This window comes from Hesperophylax consimilis, chromosome 3 (assembly GCF_061612785.1).
Source record: "Hesperophylax consimilis isolate HC1 chromosome 3, BYU_Hcon_1.0, whole genome shotgun sequence".
In the NCBI taxonomy this organism is placed as follows: Eukaryota; Metazoa; Arthropoda; class Insecta; order Trichoptera; family Limnephilidae; genus Hesperophylax; species Hesperophylax consimilis.
In genome coordinates this window covers 3,104,405-3,130,552 of record NC_142838.1, presented here as the reverse complement: position 1 = coordinate 3,130,552, position 26,148 = coordinate 3,104,405, and the positions used below count along the sequence as shown (strand labels likewise).

General features: G+C 33.8%; 1 protein-coding gene across 1 annotated transcript in view; it reads right to left on the bottom strand.

The window, feature by feature from the left end:
- Sema1b (Semaphorin 1b) overlaps positions 1–15,215 on the bottom strand; it is a 262,804-nt gene extending 247,589 nt beyond the window's left edge. The window contains exon 1 of the mRNA XM_089647332.1: positions 14,581–15,215. The gene's annotated coding sequence lies outside the window, so the exon portion shown is untranslated. The remainder of the gene's footprint in view (positions 1–14,580) is intronic.
- Between the last annotated feature and the right edge of the window lie 10,933 nt (positions 15,216–26,148).

Genomic DNA, 26,148 nt, shown 5'->3' with positions numbered 1-26,148 from the left:
TAATCAATTAAAGAATAAAATCTCAAAATGTACGCAAACTTAACTTTTTTGAGCAGATATTTTAATAAAATAACAAAATGGTCTTATTTAGATAACATTTTTTAGTAAGTTGGGGTTCAAATTTTGATAAGCATTTACTTGTGAGAAAACGGTATTATTTTTGGTGTCAGATTCTTTATTTGACTTAGGTAAACATAAATATATAGGTAACGTTTTAGTATAAAATAGGATAGCATAAAATACCGATTTTGGATTGAAAATGAATTTTTTGGATGTAACCTTTTGCTCCATTTGGTAAGCAGTTAAACATAAGCCTTTTAAATTTTGCATAAAATATGAATTTGGCTGTGAAAAAAATTGTGATCTACTTGATCTTTTTTTACGAGCTCGACGAATAATTTATTTATTAATTTTCGGGAAATCGACAGTTTACATTTAATCAGTTTGTACATTAAGTATTATATAGTAAAATAAAACCAATTATGGATTTACTCCTTGTGACTTTAACTGAGACAGCATAATATGGAATAAGTTATTTAAATTATTAAAAGTTAGGCTAGGACATCATTTTGAAAGGGATATTATGTAATGAATTTAAATATTTTTTACTAACGCTCTTCCAAATATTACAAAAACTTTCGTGTAAGAGTAGAAAAATGTTTGTGTTTAAAGGTTAAACTTAAAAGCTCTGTCTTCAGTAACCAGGGCCCACTGCCCGGTTCGGCCCTGCCGCAGTGTGAAACTTTTTGTTCGCAGTGATACGAGGGGATGGGGCCAGAAGCACTTAATGTTAAAGTAAATATATGAATCGGCGTGAGCGGCCGCTTTTTGTAATAAAAATGGCCGAACATCGCGAGGGCTGTTCTGTGTTCTACAGCCCTACAGCAAGCATGTTCTACGCTCTACAGCGGGCACCAGTATAAATACTCACGCAATGAAATGTACGATCCGCCATTGATCTTCAGCACACTAGTCGTCCTAGACACCTTCAACTACACGTGCAAAACATTGCAGGCTATCGAATAATCGAGCCCAAAACGACCCAGGACTAGTGAATTACTCAAGGTGAAACACGCCAACAATATTGTCGTTATACTGCACTTCTAGAATACCTATGCGCTTCCGTATTACGATTCCATAATTACGTACTAAGCCAATAATAATCTAACACAAATTACAAGAGATCCACTGTTATACATCCAGGTGTGCTATATTATCACCTGACTGGGTGACACAGCGAGGAAAAGAAGCAAATGCAAATACCGGTTACTTGTTCCACAAAGGAGTACATTAATTAAATAATGAATCCAAAAAATGACTTTTAATGAATGGCCAGTAAAATATTGTATTGAAAGACACCGAAGAACATTTTAACACATATTATTATAAATAGTGCGATGCACTCCTAATGCAATGTAAGACAGGAAATCCTCTCTAGTGTATGTTATATCGCTGTGGCCGGGTTTATCCTGCTATGAAATATAGTGACTCTGATTGTTGTCAAGTTAATCCATATTTGAAATATGATTCATTTGAAACGCGAATAAAAGCACATCCAGTCGAGTGGAAACCATCAGAGTTGAAAAGCTTCTATGTATATTGTGTGATTTATAGCGGCGTTATCCGGTCGATCATGATTCCAAATAAACGTCTGTTTGGACGCGTATTGTAATGACGGATGGAAATGGATACCTACTACAGCTTCCAAACGTTTTACTGATTTAAATGGATCACTCACTCCATACCATACACTCTATACTGTGTCAATTCTCATGTCAGTAGAATTGTTTTAATCAGAATTATATTCGTTATTTATGACCGTAAAGCATACGCTGCACGATTTCAAAAATAATAATACAAATTTAATAATAACAAAACTCAACATTGTTTTTAACCAACGTTAATATTTTTACACTCGGGAGTCGGAACTAGTAAATTTCAATTATTTTGCACGATTTAAATCACTAATTTCTGTTTTGCGCATGCTTAATGAAGTATTTTAGACATAATAACATTTTCTACAAACTGTGTGTGATATAGAGGAACACACATAAACCAGGATCCATCCAATTCATTTTACCAGAATATATATTTTATGCTTAGTGATAATCCCCAGAGTCAAGTCGGGACATAAAAGATCAAGGTTGCCCGCGTTTTGATTTATAATTCACATAACAAAAGTCAACAAAAAATCAAGCCATAATAAATATAAAGAATAACCGTTGAAGGATGCGGCGGAGATGTCCTGAGGATAAGTCGTCCGCAGATGAATCTAGGCTGAGAAGTAAAGTAAGGAGAAAAGGCCATCAAAGTGTTCTCAGCCACTTAGAGGCCGTTATCCCAACTTGTTCGCGGGATCCTTCGGGAAAAGGCGGTGTCAGGGAGAATATATCAGCGGAGTGAACACAGAAGTGGGACAAGGTCTGAGATGCTAATCGGGGTTCTCTCGCTCTACCCTGCCTCTTCCTCTGGAGTATGCAATCTTTTTTTTATGAAAATGTTACAACGGACCTTGAAATACGACACCCAATCCACCAAAATACAAATCAAGACGAAGTTGTTTCAGAGAGTGAATTTGTTTTTTTTCCAATATTAATCACAACCAGTTTTTGTGCCTCTTGAGATGATTTACGAAAAATTACCAACGCGGAAAAAGCAACCAGTCAATAAATAGTGTTTTGGTTCTCCGATGATTACTTTGCCTTTTCATCTTCTGCGGTCTAATGGAAAATGGTTCGCGTACCAATAAAGACGAGGAGTTCCGCAACCGCGGGTTGCGTATCTCTATCCTCAGGAGAGTTTGAGAGAAAACAAAGGAAATCAGCCGACTCGAGGTCCTATTTGCTCCCCGGTGATAATATCGTAATGTGACGTGGCGGTTAGAAGCTACGAATATTTACTAGCATAAATGGACTTAAATTGAGTACCCACGTATAACCTAATTCTTTTAAAATCAACGTTATTTATTCCGATTGTAGGAAGTTATTACACGGGAGATCAACTCTAATGTGTGCGTACCAAAGTTAACAATATGCATTACATTCGCAAATGCTACCTACGCTGATTTGAATATCTGCGCGTGCAGTCATGTAAGGGGATAAATCGCCGCGTGCCCTGAGCAAAGCAAACACTGCCACTTCTGGGGAGAGCTATGTGTTAGTATAGCTGATGCAGCCATACCAGATTTCAAAACCAAACTATGAACCTTCACAGTGACCATGTTAATAAGTTTGAAGAGATAGTTCAAGCATGGTCAGCGAGTTAGGGCTTTAATAAGGGTGTGTGATTAAAAACGTAGCTTAAACGCGTGGCGTTCAGAATCACGTTGAAGACCATATCGGTGGTCAGGGTAACAAGTTGAATGCATTTTTTCAATGCTGAGCATGGAGTTAAATGGCGAGTATGTGGCTGTAAGTGGCACCGTTTGGATCGCGATATCACCACGGCAGAACGAATCCAGCACTGTAGGGAGATGGTATCTGCGGTATCGCGGTCTGCATCTGCTCCGGCCGTAATTCAAGCTTTTTGTTCGGCCGCCAAGAAACGCCGTGCCATTACAAAAGCTAACTAATTATGACCCATCGGTAGGTACGGGTACAACTGTTTTATCTGAGATTGGGTCCTTCTCGGTTGAACTTCTACATTTCCAACCGGTAGGTACTCCTCGAGTGCGCACTTAGATAAAAATAACTTCCCGTGTATTTAAAATGCTTTACCTACAAAAGCTTTATGCTAAAATGCGTTTCTTACTCCCGAAGACCCGGGGTGGTTATAAAAAACCTCACATTTTATCTTTTTTCTACACAAAACATTGAAAAAAAAAAACTTGATATAACGTTTAAGAACTGGTAGCAGTATAAATTATCCGTAATTTCTCTGTTATTGTGGACACATTTGTCAGTATTTCTGTCATTGTTGCATTTTGTGTTGGAAGTTCAGAAATATTTTCAAATTTTTTACAACGTTGATAATTGACTTTAGCCAATTTTTAGGACAGACTTGCAGTATTCATCATAATCACAATTGACATATAATCATTATAGACTAAAAAAAAATTCAATTACAAGGTTCACACGTCGTCAACTTCTGGAAAGAAAATATTATATAATAAGAAAAGTGGAAGCTAATTTTTATCAACAATCACAAGACACGCCTTAAAATATCTTCCTACGCTACTTCCTACTAATATTTATGTAAATATTTAAATCGCAACAGGGAATATGTCGGACTTACGTCAATATCAATTAAATCATTACCATACGGATTAAAATAAATTATGTTTAATCTCTTTTATGTTTAATTCCCTTTAATACATCATCAAGAAACTACCTTACTATGCATATCAATCATGTTCATTATAATTTTAATTAAGAGGTCTAGTTGTATTACCAGCCCTAGAAGGTGCGTGTTGAAATGAATGAAGTGATATGACATTTACATATTTTAGCACGTGGATTAGTAATTTCTTTGGCAATCGGAACGATTAATATTCTATTATTCCTTTGGCGCATAAGGTCACGACGGAAAAATATATAATTTCACAAATAATATCAGATCGTGGTAAGAGTTGCTTTACGATATATTAAGTTGTGAATGTGTCTGGAATACTTAGTACAGCACACGCTTACACGATATTTCAAATTTGAATCATTTAAAAAAAAGGAATATAAAGCATGCGGGATTGGCATCTCAAATTAGGCAATGTTCTAAGGCAGAGATAAATACGTGCGGAAGGGAGAAAGGGAAGAAAGGTAAGAAAGTACCTGGAAATTTAGATTTGGGTCCCTAAACCAATTTCAAGAGGTTTTTATACTGAATATCACTAGGACAAAACTAAGAGCATATTTCAAAATGTACAGTAGACTAATATTAATACTCTTCGCATGGTTGTGCTTTGTCTCGGAGCAGCTCGTATGTATTAGAGGCGTTATATAAATAAAATTACTAGGTACCAATTCAAGTTTAAAAACACATTTGTTGAACTCCGGTAAATGTCTATTCCAGATCCATCCAAATCATTGTAGCTATTATATGCTGGTGGTCGTATAGCGTACAATAATGTCCGTTATTTATATAAAACCACCAAAACACGTGTGCGATTTCTACAAAAAAATCATGGATGATCTATTTTTTCACCGAAATCGTGTTGCGAGGCGATTTGACTCGGGACTGTTCTCGTCACGTTTACAGCGCCGACCATTATGCTCTGCCGTATTTTGTTTACAAATCTGTATAATGATTGAAATTGGTTTTCATCACAAGATACGGATCGGGGATTTGTAATTTGTAACACCTATCTTTGGTAACAGAAATAACTTTGCGGTAATGCGTTGCTATATCGGTAAAGGTCTAAAATTTGTTGCACAAGAAATTATTTTTATGAGCAAAATTGAGGTATATCTACTAAAGATATTATATGGCTTGTCTCTATGGAATGCTTTACCTCTTATTCGCGTAATTTAAAATTAATTATGAATGCATTTAAAGCAAAATATGGCTAAATAATTAGGTTTGCACAAGTATTACTATCTATTCTTACACCTAATAGAATTGAGTAATTCTACTTGGTTCATATTTCAATATCATATTTTCGTAGGTGATTTACCCAGATACATAACGGCAGTATTAAAAAAACGAGTAATGGTGATTTATTAAAAATCTCTTCAAATTATTGGTAATCTTGTTAAAAACGGAAACGCAAACCGCTTCCTGATAAAGTGTTAGTGAATTCGTAATAATATCGGGACACGTGTTCAGACACCTACTTTTGTCTTAATAATATATCATGACGACATGCAAAAATGTTAGGATTTTTATGAACACGTGTTTGGACATCGTGACAAAATAATATTAGTAGGATAACTTGTATAGCGACGTTTTTGTGAAAAATCAACTCAAGGGCGCTCAAACATTGGTATTTTACTAAAAAGTTTTCAGGATTCCTATCAATTCGTTCGTTTGGCCTACAATCCCGTTTTAACCGGAATACGAATAATTTGAAAAGATTCTGAATAAATTGGCAAAATATTTTATCAAGAAATTTTCTCCGTGTGAAATGGGATGTACAAATTTTATTACCCTTATGATATATGTATAACACCTAACAGAATAGTTAGAGTTTATAGTATACCATGTTTGAGTGCCTAGTTGTAGCCGGCAATACAGACATAATAAGCAACTTAAATAAGTACCCTCCACTGAGAGGAACTGTGCTCTCGAATAATAGGACAGGAACAGTCGCAAATAAAGGCCGAGAGAATTGGGTCTGCAGCAGGCTGAGGTGAAATAGTGTTGCTCTGAACACAGTGCACAAGGAGGCCAAACAATTGCATCCAGAACATATAAACAATGCGGGGATAAGGACCGTAAATCTCGTGCACAGCCTCCGTTGCGCGGTGTCTAGCCAGCGAGCGGCGATTTGGCTGCGGGCCATGTAAGGAACAATGTTACATAAATGACCTTATGAATCTTCCCATCAAAGGAAACATAATGAGCTTTGCAGATGACACTGTAATTTTATTCCATGAACAAGATTGGACAAGCACATATAAGGAGGCTGAACATGGCCTAACTGTTCTTCAAAACTGGCTTAAAGCAAACTCCCTTACATTAAATGTGAATAAAACCAAATATTTAATTTTCTCCAAAAACAAAAGAGGACAACCAATGAATGAGCATATACTCAAACTACATGAATGTCAAAAAAAATTTCCTCAATGTTCCTGCTCGATTATAACTCAAACCAAAAGCATAAAATATCTTGGTATTGAAATTGACGATAAACTACACTGGGATTCACACATTGATCGAACTTCAAAAAAGTTAACTAAACTCATCTACTTCTTCAAAAAATTACGGAACATTTTGTCAGCTAGGGATTTAAAGAGAGTTTACTATGCTTTATGCCACTCCAAATTGGAATATGGAATAATAGGATGGGGCTCAGCAGTATCAAAACATATAAAACAGCTGAAGGTAACTCAGAATTGCATCATAAAGACCATACTAAAGGTTCCCATAAGGACATCAACAACAGAAATTTTTAAACAATTTGACGTTCCAAGCATACAGAAAATCTATGCCAAAAACATTTTGGTACAACACCTCAAAAATAATTCTCAGGAAAACACCTCACATACTCATAATACCAGAGCCAAACAAACAGAGATACTAACTATACCAAAGTGTAACTCTACCTTTGGACAAAGAAGCTCTGAATTTTTAGCAGTAAAGGTATATAACAAACTCCCACTTAGTATCAAACAAATCAAAACAAAAAACAACTGCATTAAGAACATTAAATCTTGGCTTAAGGAATTACCGGAAAAAGAACTTACTAGCATATTTAAAACATCGTCGTAGAAGTTTCTGGAAACCCTTACCCAAAACATGAAGTCGAACCATAGAAGTCGCTGAAAAATTATTCAAAACCTAGTCCCCCTCAGCACAGGATCTCCTAGTGAGGAGGACTATAAAAATCTATATCAATTAATCATATAAATATATATAATTCTTATAAAAATGTTTAAAAAAATGTAATATAGTAACTAAATAAAAAAAAAAAAAAAAAAAAAAAAAAAAAAAATGTACTCCAGCCAAAGCTCAGTGCGTGCCAGTCTTTAGTTTCCACTTTTCATACCCCCTTGATATCTTCAATTAGAAGTACACCTAGCGCCTTTGAATAACGTGTGGAAGTTCCAATTGACGTCAATTGCACCAAACAGCTAACTAACAAATCATCGGAGTGTTCATAAAAAAGTGTTGTGGGCTCCGATATAAAACATACAATTATTGTTGCACGACTACTCTCCTCGAAATCAAATGTTTTGGCCACTAGCGACGTTTAAATCACCAACAAATCTATTATTCCTACCGAGAATTAACATTATGAACAAGCAGAAATCTAATAAAATATTGAGAACATTCCCATACCCCAATAAATGTGCTGGATTCTCCGTCGAAGAAGGGGAAACCCAAAATATTTACAAAACAATTGTTTATCAACCCAAAGGTTTGGATGAATAGCCTGGATACATATCGCCACAATTTAATGACGGAACTAACGAAGTAAACTTCGATTCTTGGTTGATTGGTTGTTCAACATCCCCTAGTTGTGCAATTTTGTGCATAGCCGACACCACCAACTGCTTGGTGCTGCACGTAATTTTCTGCGTTTTGCGTGCTCTATAATTCCCCGGCACTTTGAACGGCTGACTGTTGTGAGAGCTGCTTGTTGATGTTTGATGGTTTGGTGATGTAGCCGGTAGCCGGTAGCAGGCAGCCGGGCGAGCGTCCGTGTCTACTTTACGGACACGCGAGACAGGAACGAATACGGGAGGGTGACGGGTGAAAAATTAGATTAGCGGAACGCTTGCGGAAGCGAATTACAAGCGGTTCGCGACTCCTAATGAACTAATGACTTCCACCAAAATTCTAATTGTCAAAGTGCGCATTCGAAGTACTTATACATACGCAAACACATACGAGTATTACAACATTTTGCGTTGCATCAAAACTTATATAAACACGCACATTGTTTTCACATGGGGATAATAATAGTTGTGGTCGAAATAGAAAGTGTAAACACTTATCAGGAGTTTTAAACTTTCAGTTTTTCCTGAAGATAAATCTAAAAATAATAAGTTGCACTTGTTTGTGTGGTTGGAAGACCACACAATTTTTTTTAAATCAAAGTTATATCAAATGAGGAAAATAGGTAAAGAAAAGCATGACACAACAATGTAAATTTTAGCATTTTTTATATTACCAAGACCGCAGATAAACAATGTATAAGATAGTACCCACAATATTTTATTTGAAATGCAGTTGTTCATTGCGACCTGCGTCACATATCGGGAGAGCTGAACTATTTATCAAATATATTTACTGCAATTCCTCGGGGAACAGCCTTGACTTTGATGACAAAAAATCTCAAAAGATTAATTTATCATTGCCCATTAGCGTGTGGGATATTTTAGTCTGAGCTTTACAATAATAATACCGAGAAATTTTAAAGATAAAAAAATATATTTTTCATCAAATGGACAATGCCCCGCCATTAATTAATTGTGAAACCAGCGTGATGGGGAAGAGGGTTGTTTAACGGGGTGGTTATTGAAATTCATTGGACAGGGGAAGGATTCACAGAGAGAATTCACCCACACAGCAATATACTACGAATAGAGGAGAAACATAAAGCTCGTTCAGTTTTATGAGGCATGACTAATTTGTAGGTTTTCGTCTGCAAATATTCTTTATATATATATATGTTTACGATATTTCCAGATAATATCTTTGCATTTGAACGAGCTTTCCTTGTATCTCACTGTAAAATTGCTTTTGAATAAGTCATATCTCAGTAGGCTGGTTTGTTACTTTTCATATTTATAATATTATAGAAGTTATTACATGACATCGCCCGATCAACCATAATGTACAGCTTCGTACAAACTTGTCATTTTTTGCCAGTCAAATGGATAAATAAAGGCTTCGTAAATTCTGATAGAAATAATGAGCGGAAAATAATAGCGGTGTTGTTTTGAACTAAAAACTTCAAACTAACTGTGCATTTTTCAGGACAACAGAGAACAACGTTAGACATTTTTTTGTTGGTTCCGCATCAAAATGCTTTGTTTTTCGTCCGAAAAGATTAACCATAATTTTAGAATACGCTTTTACGCGTGCCGACAGTAGGCACGCGTGTAAATTGTTATTTTAGTCTAGTGTACAGAAAAAATTAAAACGCTTTCATGGGCATTTGTTGTTGTAAAAATAATGGTTGGATATAGATTCGTAGTTTGCATAAATCACGCTCATTTAATTTATTTTTAGTGATATCATTACTGTTTAAAAACAAAAAAAAACTATTTAAGTTCCGATATCTACATTTATTTTTTAACTAGCACGTGTACCCGGTGTTGCGCGGGGTTTTAAATGGTTCGAAAGTTTTGAGGTTGTGAATTCTAATGTACCTGAAAACTGTGTCTATTTTTAAGATGGAAATAATATTGGTAAGTTTTTAGATTCTCACGGCCAAAAGCATTTTTGTTGTTTGTTTTTGGGGTGTTAAGCGGTAGATCCGAAGATATAACATCTTCGGATCTACCGGATCTGCCCTGATGATGGACACTGCAACGCTGTCCGAAACGTCGGCTAAAGAAGGAGTTAGCGCAACACGGCATAACACCCCAAAAACAAACAACAAAAATGGAAATAATATTATTCTAAAGAATTAAAAAAGTTTACTTTTTATAAGTTTTTGTTTCACTTGACATGTAATATCTTCCTCGGACCTCCGTATACAGTGGTGAACTTCCACTGTTCACCACTGTATACGTAATTGTTTACTATTGCAGATATGATGCGTTAAGTCTTTAATTAACGTTAATCCATTAAACACTCTAAACACTAATAATAACAAACAAATAAACATTTATTTTTACATCATTTATACATATAGATAGATTAGTTTTTTTAAATGTTGGTACTCTAGACCAAAAATCAGCGTAACCTCTCTCATTTCTTTAGATTTAAAAATAAATAATAAAATGTGCGAAAAAATCAAAGATAATTTCAAATTAGAGCTATAATTATTTCGACAAATAAACTAATAGAAACACAATAGTCACTAATGTTTTTTTTTAAGTTTCAATGATTAGTTGTGGTTTAAAAGAACTGGCACCTCTAATCTATTTAATGCTAAAACTTTTGTGTAAATTCAGCGTATTACAATAAATGAATTATGCATGCTTTTAGTCCATTGGTCAACGATACAAAACTAGAATTTATCCAAACTGGTTCTTAAAACGCGAATTGATTAAACACAATATTATAGATCGAACCCTTGGATTACCAACAAATGACATAAGTCGTAAATGGAATGATATTTAATTGAAATAAAATAAATAACTTTTTGTACACCACTATTTAATCAAAACGGATTGACATGTTTGGAAAGCAATGGATTATTCGTCGGGATAAGGGGGCTACAGATTACGCTATACGCATCATCGCAATCCCAACGGGAATGTATGATGAGCGATATGCTGAAATAGGCCAAGTCACGAGAATATAGAGTGGTCTGTCACAGGCTTAAACATAATGAAAAGTAACAAATGTATTTATTTAAAAATGTTCTTATAGATGTCGCTGATATTATCGATTTAAATCTTGACACATTCAAAGCCAAATAAGTTCAGCACTGTTTAGTTTTAAGTTAGTGTGATAATAACTTAACAATATTTTTTTTATGCTTTATTTTTTAAATCATTTTTATTTATGTAATACTGTTGTTTAAAATTTAATTTATTATCGTTATGTAAAAAACCGATAGAGCGTTAGTACATAAATAAATAAAAAAGAAACCATTGGTTTTGAAACATTTCGATCTTTTTTGATTAAATAGTGGTATATAAAAAGTTGTTTATTGTATTAATTTATTTTCCGCCTTGTGCTTATTCACACAGAGCGGTTGAACCGAACGGCGAACATCCACACGAGACCGCTCATTTTCTACCTTCATTTACTAAACTCGATGAGGAAAAGCAAAACCGCGCGGTAACCGCCGACGCGACGCGTGTAAGCTTATGTCAAACTTTTCGGTTCCGTAACCGTGCGGTTCAACCGCCCCGCGCCCTGTGTAATCACTCTAATTGACCTTTTCAAACATTCGAATCGCTTATATATGAAGGTAGCTTAAATAGCTACCAAGTGGCTACTTTAAAGTTGCCAAGCAGGTAGGTACATTTTGGGTGCAAATTATGGTGTATGTAACTTGACTTGCCAAAGATGAAAACAGAGATTTTTTTAACCAAATAAAGAAAATCAATTGCGTATAAAATAAAAATAATCGTCTGGTAAAATATACATTATGGAAAGGTAGGCATTTTATCGCTTGTTTGCGAAGAACCTACGTTTGTTATTCCTGCATATAAAGTACCTACCTATAGAAAATAATAGTTTTAGTAGAAAACTATTTTAATCGCAATTTTAAAAATTGGAACTGATTCGAATTATGTGGGGCTTTTATACATGGGGTCTGCGCTACTAATTTGATCATTTACTTACACCTTAACATATACAGCAGTTCAATTTTTTTAAATACCAAATGAATGTACTTAGAAAGGGTACTTATATTTAGGTGGTAGGTACTTTTGAAAGTAGCTTATAAAGCAAACTATTTCGTGAGGTTAATGTCAAAAGTTGGTAATTTCAAATTGTGTGGCTATGAATAATTATGTCATACCTAAATACGTAACATTTGTAAGTCCTCCACTTCTACTATGAAAGGTAATTTTAGTAATATGCCCGAAGGATTTTAACCAGAGATTTATGGTCATATTTGGAGAAAAACATGTAAATGTCATTTTGCTATTCGATGACAATTTTTTTTATTAAATTAAAAACAACAAAAAAATAACATAACATATCGCCACCGATCACACTGCTACACGTAGCGATAGATCGCGTGATACGCGCTCTGTCTCGACTGTTACCGTGCTTCTGAAACGAGACGGAGTACCTATCACGTGACATGTTAGACCGTACCAAACTACCCAGTGGCGACGGGTAAAGGAGTTTTTATTTATTGAAAAAAAAAATCGAACAGCAAATGTACATTTTTAATACCAAATATGATTCCGTTAAGCTTCGGGTACGTTATAACTTGTTCATATCCAGACTAAGGACCCCGTCTTTTTGCAACCCCCCAGCCTCCAAAAATGCCGATAGTCGGCATAATCTGCTAGAAAAATACTTCGGCAGCAATAAGTATTATTGCTTATAATTTTTCAGTAAACCCGATTATAAAGAGAATATTAAACGTTATTACCCAAATTAATTTGAATTAACTAGGGGACATGGGTCAATATTCCCGCTCTGTATATTACAAAAAAAATTATCAGATATCTATCACCGTTATCATGAATAAAGAAGGTAGGTAAGTATTATAACGATGTTATCTACTGCACTTGACATAAAATAGATAGGAAGGTTAGGCAGGTCTTAAAAATAAACAAAGATAAAGTAAAAACCAAAACATCTCGGGTAAAAATGACCGCTGCAAAAATGTTTGGAATGAAGGTGAACCGTGCCATTATTTTTGGTTACACGATCAGTAGGATCCTACGGAACCCAAACTATGTAGACTTCAAACATGGCTACCTTCCTATGTAGATTTATTTTTTAAATGTTTATCAACACAGTCCTAATTAAAAATGCTTCGTGTAATCTTTTAGGACTGCTGGCCACGCTTAAAAACGTTTTTTTTTAAATAACACCGATTCAAATTAATTACCATAAAAGCCATCTATTTACATCCGGGGTATGGATAATATTGCATTTATAATTACAATTTCGTGAAATGAAATTTTACTTTTGTATGGGACAATGGGAAGACGCCATATTGACAGTTTCATATTATGTTTGTATTTCCGATATTTTGTATTAATATAAAAAAGTGAGGTAAACTTTTACCTACAACTACCGGTTTTAATATGCATTTAAAATAACAATTAATAACCATAACCATATGCATTAACGATTCGGGAAAATAGTGCTATTTAATATTAATTTCGCATTAATATTTATATATAGACATAAGATTGTGGATGATGATCGACGTGTGGTTCGATAGGCAGGTACTGCCAATCTAAAAAAATCACAAAACCTGGATATTTTATATTAATACAAGAATACCAACATACCAAAAAGTCGTAGAATATAGTTTACAGTGTCGGTGCCAGAGCTATTAACGCCTTGTTTATTTTTTCGATAATATACACGATGATAATAAACTGAAAAACTTAGTTATCATAATTTCCAATTTATGGTCCACATTGATGATCTATATGCTCGTATACAAGTATAATAATTAACAGTAGGTAGTAAAGTGAATTTAATAAATACTCCTGCTAAGGAATTAGTAAAATCTACCCACCGTCCGGTCATCCACTAAAATAATAAATTCTAAAGCATAACATAAACAACAAATTTACCCTTTAATTAAATTAATTAATTTACCCTTTAATTAAATTAAACGATGCACAGAAAATAGAGATCAGCTTTATTTTTAAAATACTTTGTATGAGTTAGATAATAATGAGAAGTATGGTAGCATTTCCGGAAATGGAAAATAGTGCATTTTAGTAGCTATTGTGTTAAAAAACTGATTATTTTACGTCTTTCTTCACGCCGTGTTTTGACATAATAATATTATATTAGTTTTTATTTTTGTGACTTAATTAAACCCAAAATAGGAACCTAAAATCCTATTTTAGGATCATAGATTTTGGCATAAAAGAAGAAAAACTAACCTTAATACTTTTGCATCGATAACAATGGTCGCCAAGTGAACAATCGATTTTAATTTGAACGTAATAACTATTAAAATACATTATATTTTCAATTTCCGGAAACTGGAATATTTACATTTCATTATTATCTAACTACTATAAAAGTGTTTTTTTTTTAAATTAAAAAATCGCGTCTCGCGTTTCCCTATTTTCTGTTTATCAACCAAATTTAAAAAATATATATGCGGTTTGTGTAGATAGTACGCACATTTAAGCTTAGAAAGTTTACCTTATAAGTTGAGATTATCCATAAAATTTCGAAGCATGAAGCAGAAAGACCAGGAGAGCAGGATATTCAGTTCAAAAGTTAAGAACTTCAAGTAACTGAGATTTTGGAGATGCACCACTGTTGTGTCACTATTTCTTCACTTCTCAACTATACTTTTAACACTCACTATATTACGATACAATACAATATTCAACATTCAACATTCAACGTGTAGACAACGTGAACGCATACAAGAAGTGACCGCCTTTTCTACTTCGAGTCGCGCCTCATTGGTTCGTAGACAAGTTTTTTTTATGACAAAACAAGTTTTAAATGCAATTTATTCGTCAAAAAACTAATCAGAACTTTGTCGAGTATTGCTCAACAACATAGAGTAAGTTAAACTATATAAAACACAATAAAATCTTTGTTTAAAAATCACACAGGTACAAACAACACTGCACAAAATTTATCAAAAGTAATGAAACAAGTGTAAAATGCGATTTAAAACCTTCTTAATTCACTCAATTATGAAGTTAACACACGCGGAACTTTGTTTTATTAATGTTAATAAACTTTTGTTAAGTTTTAGAAAAGTTTGTATCGATATGTTTACAAACAAAATCGTTTTGTTCACCACCCATACACTTAGCGACTCGCGCGCCAACTGACGCGGACGACATGCGGACGAACAACTCAGCGCGCTCGGTAGAGGTCGGCAATGTTCGGCAATGCTCGGTGTACTGCGCACTCGGCAGCGCGCAGCCACCACCTGTCTCGGTAACCAATCACGAAGGGGATAAAATAATTCTAAACTTTTTCAAAACTTTGTAATTGGCGCGACGCATAGATTTTTCAAATCGAACGCTGCAGGTGCACCACGTAATATAAAATACAGGTGGCCGACAAAACGATCCTTCGAGATAAATCAAATGTGTTTCATATTACGATCATCTTCGCTGTCAAGGGGTTGAAAAAAGCATAGCGGAATGTTCGAAAACCGGCGATGTAAAAGGGGTAGAATATAAAACAAAATACACCAAGAATTATGTAAAAATTATTTAATTTCATACGTAATCATAATAATTTTAAATTATTATTGTTTTAAAGAACCTATTCATTGTTTGTGCTTCATTGTTACAAAAATATATTATATATGTATATAAAAGGTAAATTTTTAGAGGGAATGATAATGTTTGTAATATTTTTCTATAATTGGAAATAAAAATAAAAAATAAAATTTTATACCCACCTCGTTTTGAATAATATATATTTTTCTGACAGTCGTGTTTTTGGGGCTTGCACAAAAGTAGTGTCTATGACTGAAAATATTGTGTGTGAAGCCTTTTAGCTTAGATTTATCTTAACTCACGAAGATAATAAGTGAAAATTATATCTCACGCTACTATCATAGTCAGATACGGGATATAGATAATTTGACTTCAGATAATAATAATGAAAATTATAACCCAATTCACACGGAACCATTGAAATATTCAATTATTGCAAAATAATTTCCCGCTGACATAGTGGATAGTTTTATTGTCCGACTTATAATGTGTTACTTACTTAAAAATACTCTTTTCTATGACCTACTACACCGTGAGTACCATTTTAGCAAAGCAACTACCTAACTACACAACTCATTTTCTTACAATTATCAATCTTTTTACATCAGCTCCGCCTCATGGAAGACCTGAGTAAAATATGTCATCTTTGGGATGCTGGGTGGAGGTTATTTTTAGGAAAGAAAGGAAGGATGGGAAGTTCTGGGAAGGAAAAAGGTACAAGGGGTGGGTAGGAATCTGGGGGTTAGTGAGTCCAGGGGTGACGGACGTATGCCTCCATCCCACTGCGGTGCAAGGCGATGTTCCGAGAGAGTCCTATTAGAGAGGTCAAAAGGTCTCCCTCGATCTGACCTGACATGCATTTGTTGGACAAATTAAAAGAAGAGACAAATGGAAAGATAATGCAGATCCAAAAGGTATATATTTTTTAATAAAACGTTTAGATTTTAAAAAAAATGTAAAGTTAAAAGTAGGTTCGACGTTATAATAGTATCTCAATAATAGTAATAATATTATTTATTGTTTATAGTATAGTAATAAGGTTATGGGGTAGTAGTAAATAGTTATTGTTATAAATAATTCGTGAATATTCGAGCAAAGCATCACGTGCATTGGTCAAATCGATTTACCATGCTATGATTCACTCACATCTAATATATCTCGCCGGAATCTGGGGATTTGCTACAAAAAAAATGATTTCAGAAGTCCAAGTCGTCCAAAATAGAGCCCTGCGAAATATTTTCAGTTTACCTTGGGACACACATGTCAAAGACATCTACAGAAACACCCAAATACTTCCTTTTAATACCATTCCCACTTTTGAAATAACGAAAACTATATTACAAGTAATTCAACACTCGGCACATTCCAACACTACACTCTATTACAATTACGACGTACACCAACATAACACAAGAAATCACAACAAACTACATATACCAAAAATCAAATCAACAAAATATGGACTAAGATCCCTAGAATACATAGCTCACACAAAATAAAATCAACTACCCAACGAGATCAAATGTGCAAGTCAATGTAAAAAGATCCAAACTAACATGCTCAAACTTCATCTTATTAATGACTATCTGAAATAATAATGCTGTGTATGTCCCATCATATGTCCATTTAATACATACAGCTATATGTTTCATGTAATGCGTATCATTCCCGCAATGAGTTTATTAACTCATGGGAGTACAATGCTTTATATAATATACTCTATTCTGTATTGTATACTTTTAATAAAAAATAAAAAAATAATAAAAAAAATGCATTGTACATATAGTTTTGTATGAGTGATCGACGAACTTGTGGATGCTATCTGTTAGCCATAAGTTGTCAATTTTTAATAATAAGATAGAGCATTGTAGAAATATATTATATATTTGTACAGAGCCCCTGAGGTTTTTTTTTCACAATAACGGCGCTATACAAATCATCGAAATATAATTATTATCATTATTATAGGTAGGTACCTACTAAGGTTACGCACATCAATAGTTTTTTCAAGTGTTTAGATCTGATTAGGGTAAGCGTTGGATAACCTCCAGTGTTTAGATCTGTAAAATTGGGTTAGGTACTCGGTTAGTTAAAAATAACATATTGAAAATAAAATAATTAAAAATAATCGTAAAAAAATAAACAATATTACTTTGTTTGAACCAATATTTTTTTGTACGCCCACCGTTTCGGAACAACCGTTCCTTCTCCAAGGAAAAATAATAAAAGATACATAAATACTATACATTTAAACATAATATGTACACAATACACGGAGAAATATGAGTATATGGCTAATTTATTAAAAATCTCTTCAACTTATTGGTAATCTGATTAAAAATCGGATGGCAAGCTCTTAACGAATGCATTTTTTTATTATTATTTAATATATATATATTTTACATTTTTACAAGAATATGTATATTTATATATACCTATGTATAACAGATAATGATTATATTCGTAGTCCTCCTCACTAGGAGATCATGTGTTGAGGGGAATAGGTTTTGGAAGTTTTCAGCGACTTCTATGGTTCGGCTTCATGTTTTGGGTAAGGTTTTAATTAACAGGTATCTTGATAAACTTTTAGTAAAATGCGAATAAATTATCACGATGTCTGAACACGTGTTATAAACATCCTAATATTTTCGCATTTTGTCATTATATATTATCAAGGGAAATGCAGAAGCATGAACACATGTTTCATTGTTTTTTGGAATTAACTAAAAGATTATCACGAAACGGCCTGCAATCCCCTTTTTAACCGGATTACGAATAATTTGAAGAGATTTAGCAAACACACATTTTTCTTTATGGAACGGTTGTTCCGAAATCGGTCGGTATATAAAAAATATGGCTTTTCTACAAAGTAATATTGTTTATTATGGATAGCCACAAAGTTATTGCTACATTCAAAAGAATTAAAACATGTTAATAAACTCAATAATGATCTTGATCCGGACATTACTTTGTAATGTAAAAAAAATCTCATTACAACCTTAGTTCAATTATTTGCCATTTTGTAAACAATTATGATTTTATGAAAGCCTGTAAGCTGCTTTCAACGAAAACGTAGATAATGCCGGAGCCGGTTGTCGACATAATACTTTGAATATTAATTTTCTGAGGCTTGTTGTTTGATATTCATTGTTATGTTACTGAGAAATGGGAGCCATTTTTCTCATTACTGGAATTTACTAACGCAATTATTCATAAATCTTTATTACCGTCTAGTTTTAATGAAAAAACCTGCCAAAAACCATAAAAATAATTATTGATACCGATCTCCGTATTCATTTTGTTTTTATTTAGCATAGCTTTTGGTTCACGTACCAATGTCTTTCCATTTTAGCCTTACCATTTTTAAAACTATGATAAATAAGTCATCTATCTACTTAATTTACCTGTTACTATCTATCTAAGTTGTGTACCTATTATTGTTTGTTATCAATGCTTTTATATAATGTTGTAAGTTGGGGTTCTTGTCACAAGACTAGAAATGTTGCACAAAAAAAAAAAAATAATAATTTTTATTCCAGGATGTGGGGAGGTTAGTGCAATCCCACACGTCCCATATTTCTTGTACAGTAAGTATGTGAAATTGAAAACATATATATGACGATGAATAAATTAACAACAAAGTAATTAACAACTATGCAGGGCGTGGTCTTGAGTGAGCTTGGGCCCATCGCTCACTCAGTACAAGATTTTTTTTTGCATTCATCACAGTCATTATATAGTGAAAGTAAAATTATATCAGGAAGGCAGTTGTACATAATACATGCTCTCTGTAATTTTTTGATTGAACAACATTGATACTACAAAAAGCCTTTCAACAAGTGTGCAACACTAGATTGCTTATTCTTTAATGTATCAGCCGGTGAGTACCAGAACATCCTTTAGACTAACTAACTACCGCAGGGGTAGGCAGAGAGGACGGACCATAAAAAAATACTTGGTTGTGGCACACACCTCTTGCCTAATTCATATTCATACATCGTATCATGCATATTCTTCGTAATCGTGCCATATCTTCTAAAGAAACGTTGGCTAAAGACGGAGGTTACGCAACACGGCATAATACCCCAAAAACAAATCACTATATTGTTATTTTTGCTTATAACTATTCATACTATGCCTATTGTCCTTGTCAGTATGGTTACCCTATGGTTGAGGCTGATAAGCCAACACAGGTACTTTGTAATAATTATTTAGTCAGTAGAATGTTATTGTTGCCAACTTTAAACGTGCTGCCCAGCTGTAATTTTAGTTTGAATAAATGCAGTGTTTATTTTTGTAATAATTTTGTAAGTTTAGACATTCAATATTATATTAAGTTCACAATTATTTTTTTTACAATATTGTAAAATTGCACATCTTATTATACTTATTGCATATCTCCTGTGAGATGAGCGACTTGTGATTTTATTTTTGAATACAATTTTTTCAATAAATAAAATAAGGTTCGTAAACTGGGAGACTGCGAGTTCGATTCTCGTTCACACCCTATTCAATTATTTTAATTTCTTGTATGTTTTTCTAACTCATGTGACTGTTTTATTTGTATATATAATAACTGATAGTTTGGCCTCAAATTCGAAATTAAGTCCGTCCTACAAAATTTTTGTTCAAATCTAAATTGAAACTTTACCATAACCAAAAACTTCTTAAAAAACCTAGATATTAAAAAGAAATTTAAAAATATTTTTTCTACTTTTGAATTGAGAAAACAATAACAAATAATATTTACAGACTTGGCGTTTCTCAAGAGCCTTTCTGAAAATATTGTAGGCAGAGTAGTAACGTAGGCACTTTCAGTAAATATTGCTGAATTTAATATAGCGTATAATTTGTTAAACGACAACATTAGCATAACAATTGGCAAGATTTTTAGATAGCAGCGTTGAGAAAAAACTGCCTACGATGGTCTAATGAAACGATCCTGATTATTCATCATTCTATTTTAATAATAATAGAAGATAAAATATAATAAAATAATACATAACAATCTCATTAACTATTATATATCAATATACTTTACTTCTACCGAGTTAGAATTTCACGGTCGTAGAAATTTCGGAGCTTAGTGAGGAATTTTGATCTTGGCGTATAAAGTTTTATGTTAAAATTATTATTATTGTTAGATTTTTTTTTGTGTTGTGAAAAGTAAAATACCACACAAACAAATGTAAGATAATAAGAGGATCTATTCTAACTAACTAATCATAACATCGTTTCCCCGCAAGGGTAGGCAGAGAGAACGGACCGCTACACAACTTTGTCTTGACACACACTCCTTGCCTCATTCACATAGGTACATTCATCGTCTCATACATATACCTCCATTATTCTGACCCTTTACATGGCCCGACTCATGTATCTGATTCGCTTGATCGTGTTGTTTTCTACAACTATGTATTATTGCTCTTGTAAAGCTCTGACTAATATGAATCCTACTTTAATACCCACCTAAAAGTTCTTCGGATGGGACGGGTACTTACGAAGCAGAAAAGGTGTCCATACTAGTTTTCCGGTCAATTGCCCATTTCCATCACCCGCTTCCCAGCGCACTTTTCTCCACACAAACGAGGTTTGAAACGTCCAATTTGACATGGGCTCGGTACAATACTCCGTACAGAACCATACAGAAAGTTTAGCATACAGTTGTATAGTTCTACAGTTGTATGTTGTATGGATAGAGTCTGCCGTGTCACATCGGCCACATCGGTTCTGGGAAGTCGCGTGCATGAAATAATAACCTCCAAAGCTGAACTGTTAATACTTGCTTTCCAATGGAAATTAACCAAGTCAGACTTTCCAGAGAAAGGCTTGTATCATGGCAATAACTACACCTACCAAGAATCCAAGTGCCACCGAGTAAAAAAGCTTTATTCTTAAATCATTGTGAGAAAATCAAGAATGTTGGCTTGTGTCTCTTGTTTCAAGGATTCCCTGGAAATTCATTAAAATTAATTGATCGGTGGGGTTCGGATGTTCATGTGAAAAGTTGGTTTCAGTGGTGTTACGTTTATTGTCGGTATTAACTCGGAGCTTTTACTCTCTATCTCAAGTAGCAGCATCTGATATAAACAGTAATTGAGAGACTTATCCGAGCAGCAATGCACTTAACTTCACTAATCATTTTTCCTTTTTAATGTTGTATGTGATAATAAAAATACTCTAAAATTTCGAAGAAGTATCTACTCACATAATAACTCCCTTGTGGATTTTTTCGGATAGAAAAAAAGGTTTTAATATGTTTTGTCCCTGTTTAAAAAAATGGCCAAAACTTTTCACAATAATTACCTTCCCTCCCGCGAGCTTAACGCAAGCAACCAATTAGCTTTTAAGCTTTTCCGAAATTACTTTCTTCAGTATATATTTTAGTTATGTTACCTTTTACCATTAAGGGATTCCTTAATATTTTTTTGAAACGCCACTGATTTCACAGAAAAAGCTTTGTTCCCTAATCCCAGCGTTTTTTTCCAAAGGCTTTGAAGAAAATATTTCATGGAAAACATTTTACAATTCTCCTGACCGTGTTACAACTTCCATTGCACATCGCGAGGTTCTTGGAATTTTTGCTGCTATCAGTTTCATTTCATGACTTCATGTATGAATTTTAATGTACCAAATGAAATGCATATTCAGTTAATGCTGTTACCATATGTTTTTCCGCATTAATCTTAAAAAAAAACCACGTGCTGTTCTACGTAATCTCAGGAAATGTTTTAAGGACAGCTTTTTGTGTGGTGTATCCGTATTTCATCCATTCAAGGCAATATAATTTACTAGTCACAAGTAAGGCAACATTTGCACTGAACTCTAGAACTATTGCCAAACTCAACAGAAAGAAACCAACGATTTTCTAGTAGTAACAAACGTCTTCTTATAGAGAATACGCGATTCGATATTTTATGCCATGCTATTGTTATTAGTTCTGTGAACAGTGAGAATTCGCATTCAAAAATCGTGTTTCTAATTTTATCTTATATATTTAATAATTCTAAACCAAAATTTTGTCTGAAATCATAAGATTGGTGAGTAGGTACATAAATACTTACCTACTAAATTAAAAACCATAAATTTCATGTGACATTTTTTGAAATAAGAAATTATATAATTTGTCTAAGGAAACGTCAATATCTCAATGACATTTATTTTCTCAAAGTTTCTCAGACAGGTACCTTAATACTGAAGAAATGGGAATAAGTAAGCCCAAATAAAGACGATGGTATCGCATTTCAAAAAGAACCTGTACTAAACTATTAAAACAGCAACCATCTTGAAACGGAAACGGAGCGATCAAACAAATTTAGCGATAGACGAAACGCAATCGAGTTAAAACTAGCTACGCTTAGTCAAAAATATGTTCAATCATCTTAGAATGTCAAATATTTGACATTCTGTAAACTCGCTGTCTTAAGTCTTAACCATTATGCCAAAAGAAAACTTATCGTATAATGTAGTAACATGGCATTGCAGCTAGAAGATGCCGCGTGCTTTTATTTGGTTTTCAAATGACGAAATATTAATCACCTACCTTCGAAGAATTTAAGACTGAAGCCAACCTTTCTTAAAATATGGTGGGACAAATTTTATTGTGAAGAACTTTTTAGATATATTTATTTTCAACAAAAATGTTTACCTTTACAAGTGTTTTAGGTATTTAACTAAATAATCATTTTTAAACGTAGTTTAATGAATAAATTAAAATAGATAACTCAACACAGTGACAATTCAACACACTTTTAAAAAGTGATATAAAGTCATTAGAAACGATGAAATTTTTTTTTATCCTAACCTAACCTAACCTACTTAATCCAGTTAATAAAGTTTTCGTTTCATCACTTTCCATGACTTTATATAACTTTTTAGAGATGTGATGAATTTTCATTGTGATGATTTATCCGGTCACCGTTGTAAGCATAGTAAGTAATATTAAGAACGGGACGCTCAGATGGTTTGGGCATGTAGAACGAATGAAAGAAGAAATAAGTATATGGAGAATATATGACGCAAATGTGAATGGAATAAGAAGTCGGGGACGCAGGAGGAAGACACGAGACTATCAAGTGAATCAGATACTAGAGTCGGACCAGAGTCAGAATAAGTATGTATGAGACGAGGTGTGAATGTGAATGAGGTTAGAAGTGTGGGCCAAAACTGCTTTGTTTGGCAATCCGTCCTCTCTGCCTACCCTGCGGGGAAACGGCGTGATTGTTAGTTAGTTAGGATTTCGAAAAATAGTAATAAAAGAGCGATTTCGATTATAAGGGTAATCCGAAGAATATGATGAAAAAAACAACTGAGTAGATATCGATATCATTACGAAAAAAAGAATTTTAAAAGCATTATAATAATGTATTATATAATATTATTACTTATGTAGTGTATGTACTCAGAACAAAAACGAATAATATTGTAAATATATCCAATACGAGGACATAATATATTTTGATCCGACGCGGGTCCATTTTAGGCAAGGAAGTGAATGTACCTGTTATTATAAGCAAGTAAAAAGTGCTCCATTTATTACAACTTTTCAGAGTTTATGGTCCACACAGACTAAGAACGAGTTCTCACAGAGATTGCAAAATGATTAACTCGTTTTAAATATACACATGTACCTGGATGTCTGCTGGTGTACCTACTGCCTGAGATATATTATGGAGAAAATTGTAACGGTGATCACATAATAAAGAATGTAAGGGAATTGCTAACTATATGATCAGATAGATAATCGTACATTCTTACTTATAAGATAAATGATTCAACTCAAATTCCCGACAAACGACGGATTGTCATCTGATGGTGCGATTGCAACGAGGATACAGTCCATTGACGAACACCATTTGGAAATTTTAACTATCGATGTTCATTTTTACAATAAAATATAAACAGTAGAATTTTCGCACAGTTTCCAGAGACCACTGTGCTTGAAATGGCTTTGAAAGATTTGGAAACTAAGCTGTGTTTATTGGCCAAATCTCAATCTTCCACTCTCTCTTGATGTTATGCCATAATTCTACTTGGTCCAGGGAGTTGAAGCACTTGCATTGTGTTATAATTTCTTTTCTTGGGGTTCCCTTCCCATTTCCCTTCTCCATTCATCATTTTCCCAAAGAAATAAATACCTAATGAGTACCAACTCGAGTAGGCATAATATCGTATTTCAGTGTCACCGTTCACAAACAAATTATGAAGCAATCTCGCCAATTCCTCATCTAGATAGTTAGCGAACGAATACACAAATTATATCAACATTTTTAACAAAACTAATTCGACAACCCCTAAAGAATTTATTTAATTTAAGATTATATGTTTCAACCAAATTATTGTAAACCATTGTAATCTTATTTCAATATAAGCATTGATTGTATGCAACCATTGTTTATTACTAACACCTGTATAAAAATTGTAACCGTTTATGTACCCAATTTAAAATCCATATGAGCATCTACCGGCAACATATATAACTTAGCACTCTCGGTTTCTTTTACTAATTATCATATACATAATATATTTTACTTACTTATATAATTTTATATATCTTTTATTGTGAGGAAAAGCTATTTTTATTTTCTTTTATGACACTGTTTAACACGTAAAAATTATATACGTATTGTAAAAATTAAATAATAATTAAAAATATATCTTGAATCTATTTTTTACACAACCTTTGTAATTGTTTTCAAGTTATTAATCTTGTTTCTGTATACTTTTCTCGCCTTTGTTGATTCCTTTTCTATAAATATATATTTTTAATTATTTAGTTTTCATCTTACGCTTTTTATACATTTCCTAAGCAAAAGCACTAGCTGAGATTAGGAAAGAATATAGAACGCACAAATCTGTTGTTCATAAAAATAAATAAATAATATCGGCTCTTCTTGGTTGTTAGTCAATAGAAGAATGTGAGGATAGTTTTGGCGGTGTGTTGTCGGTTGTCTAGTGTTCATGGCCGCCGGCTCCGCTCCAATCACGGTGACCGCGAGACACAAATTAAAACCTCCACACTCCACAGTACTCCACACTACTCCACAGCCTCCCAGACATGATCTGGAACCATCACGCAATACCATACAAGAGCCGTTTTTATCGGACCAATGCAGAAGTATAGAAACTTTTTTGACCACGTAAAAGTAACAATATTGTTCTATGGAGTGTCGCCGGATTTAAATTTCGCGACAATTTTTAAATTATAAAGTTGAGTGCTAACTGCTCCCATCCGTCTGGAGATAGTGAGATTATTGCATCCCTAATTGGGATACGTTGTTAGGCTGAAAGTAGCGGAGAGTAAAGGGGATGGGGAAAAGGAAGGTGGGGAAGTAGCTGGCTATTCAGATCTGGTCCTACATAAGTTTTTTTAATGAGTAATTAGTGAAATAACACAAATTAAGGTTAACCAAATAAAGGTTATTTGCGCACGCCGGGTGAACCCGCAACCTCTCGCTTGCTAGTCGAGAGCCTCACCTCTCATCGGCCGCCAATAGGTGTCATCTATCAACAGTGCGAT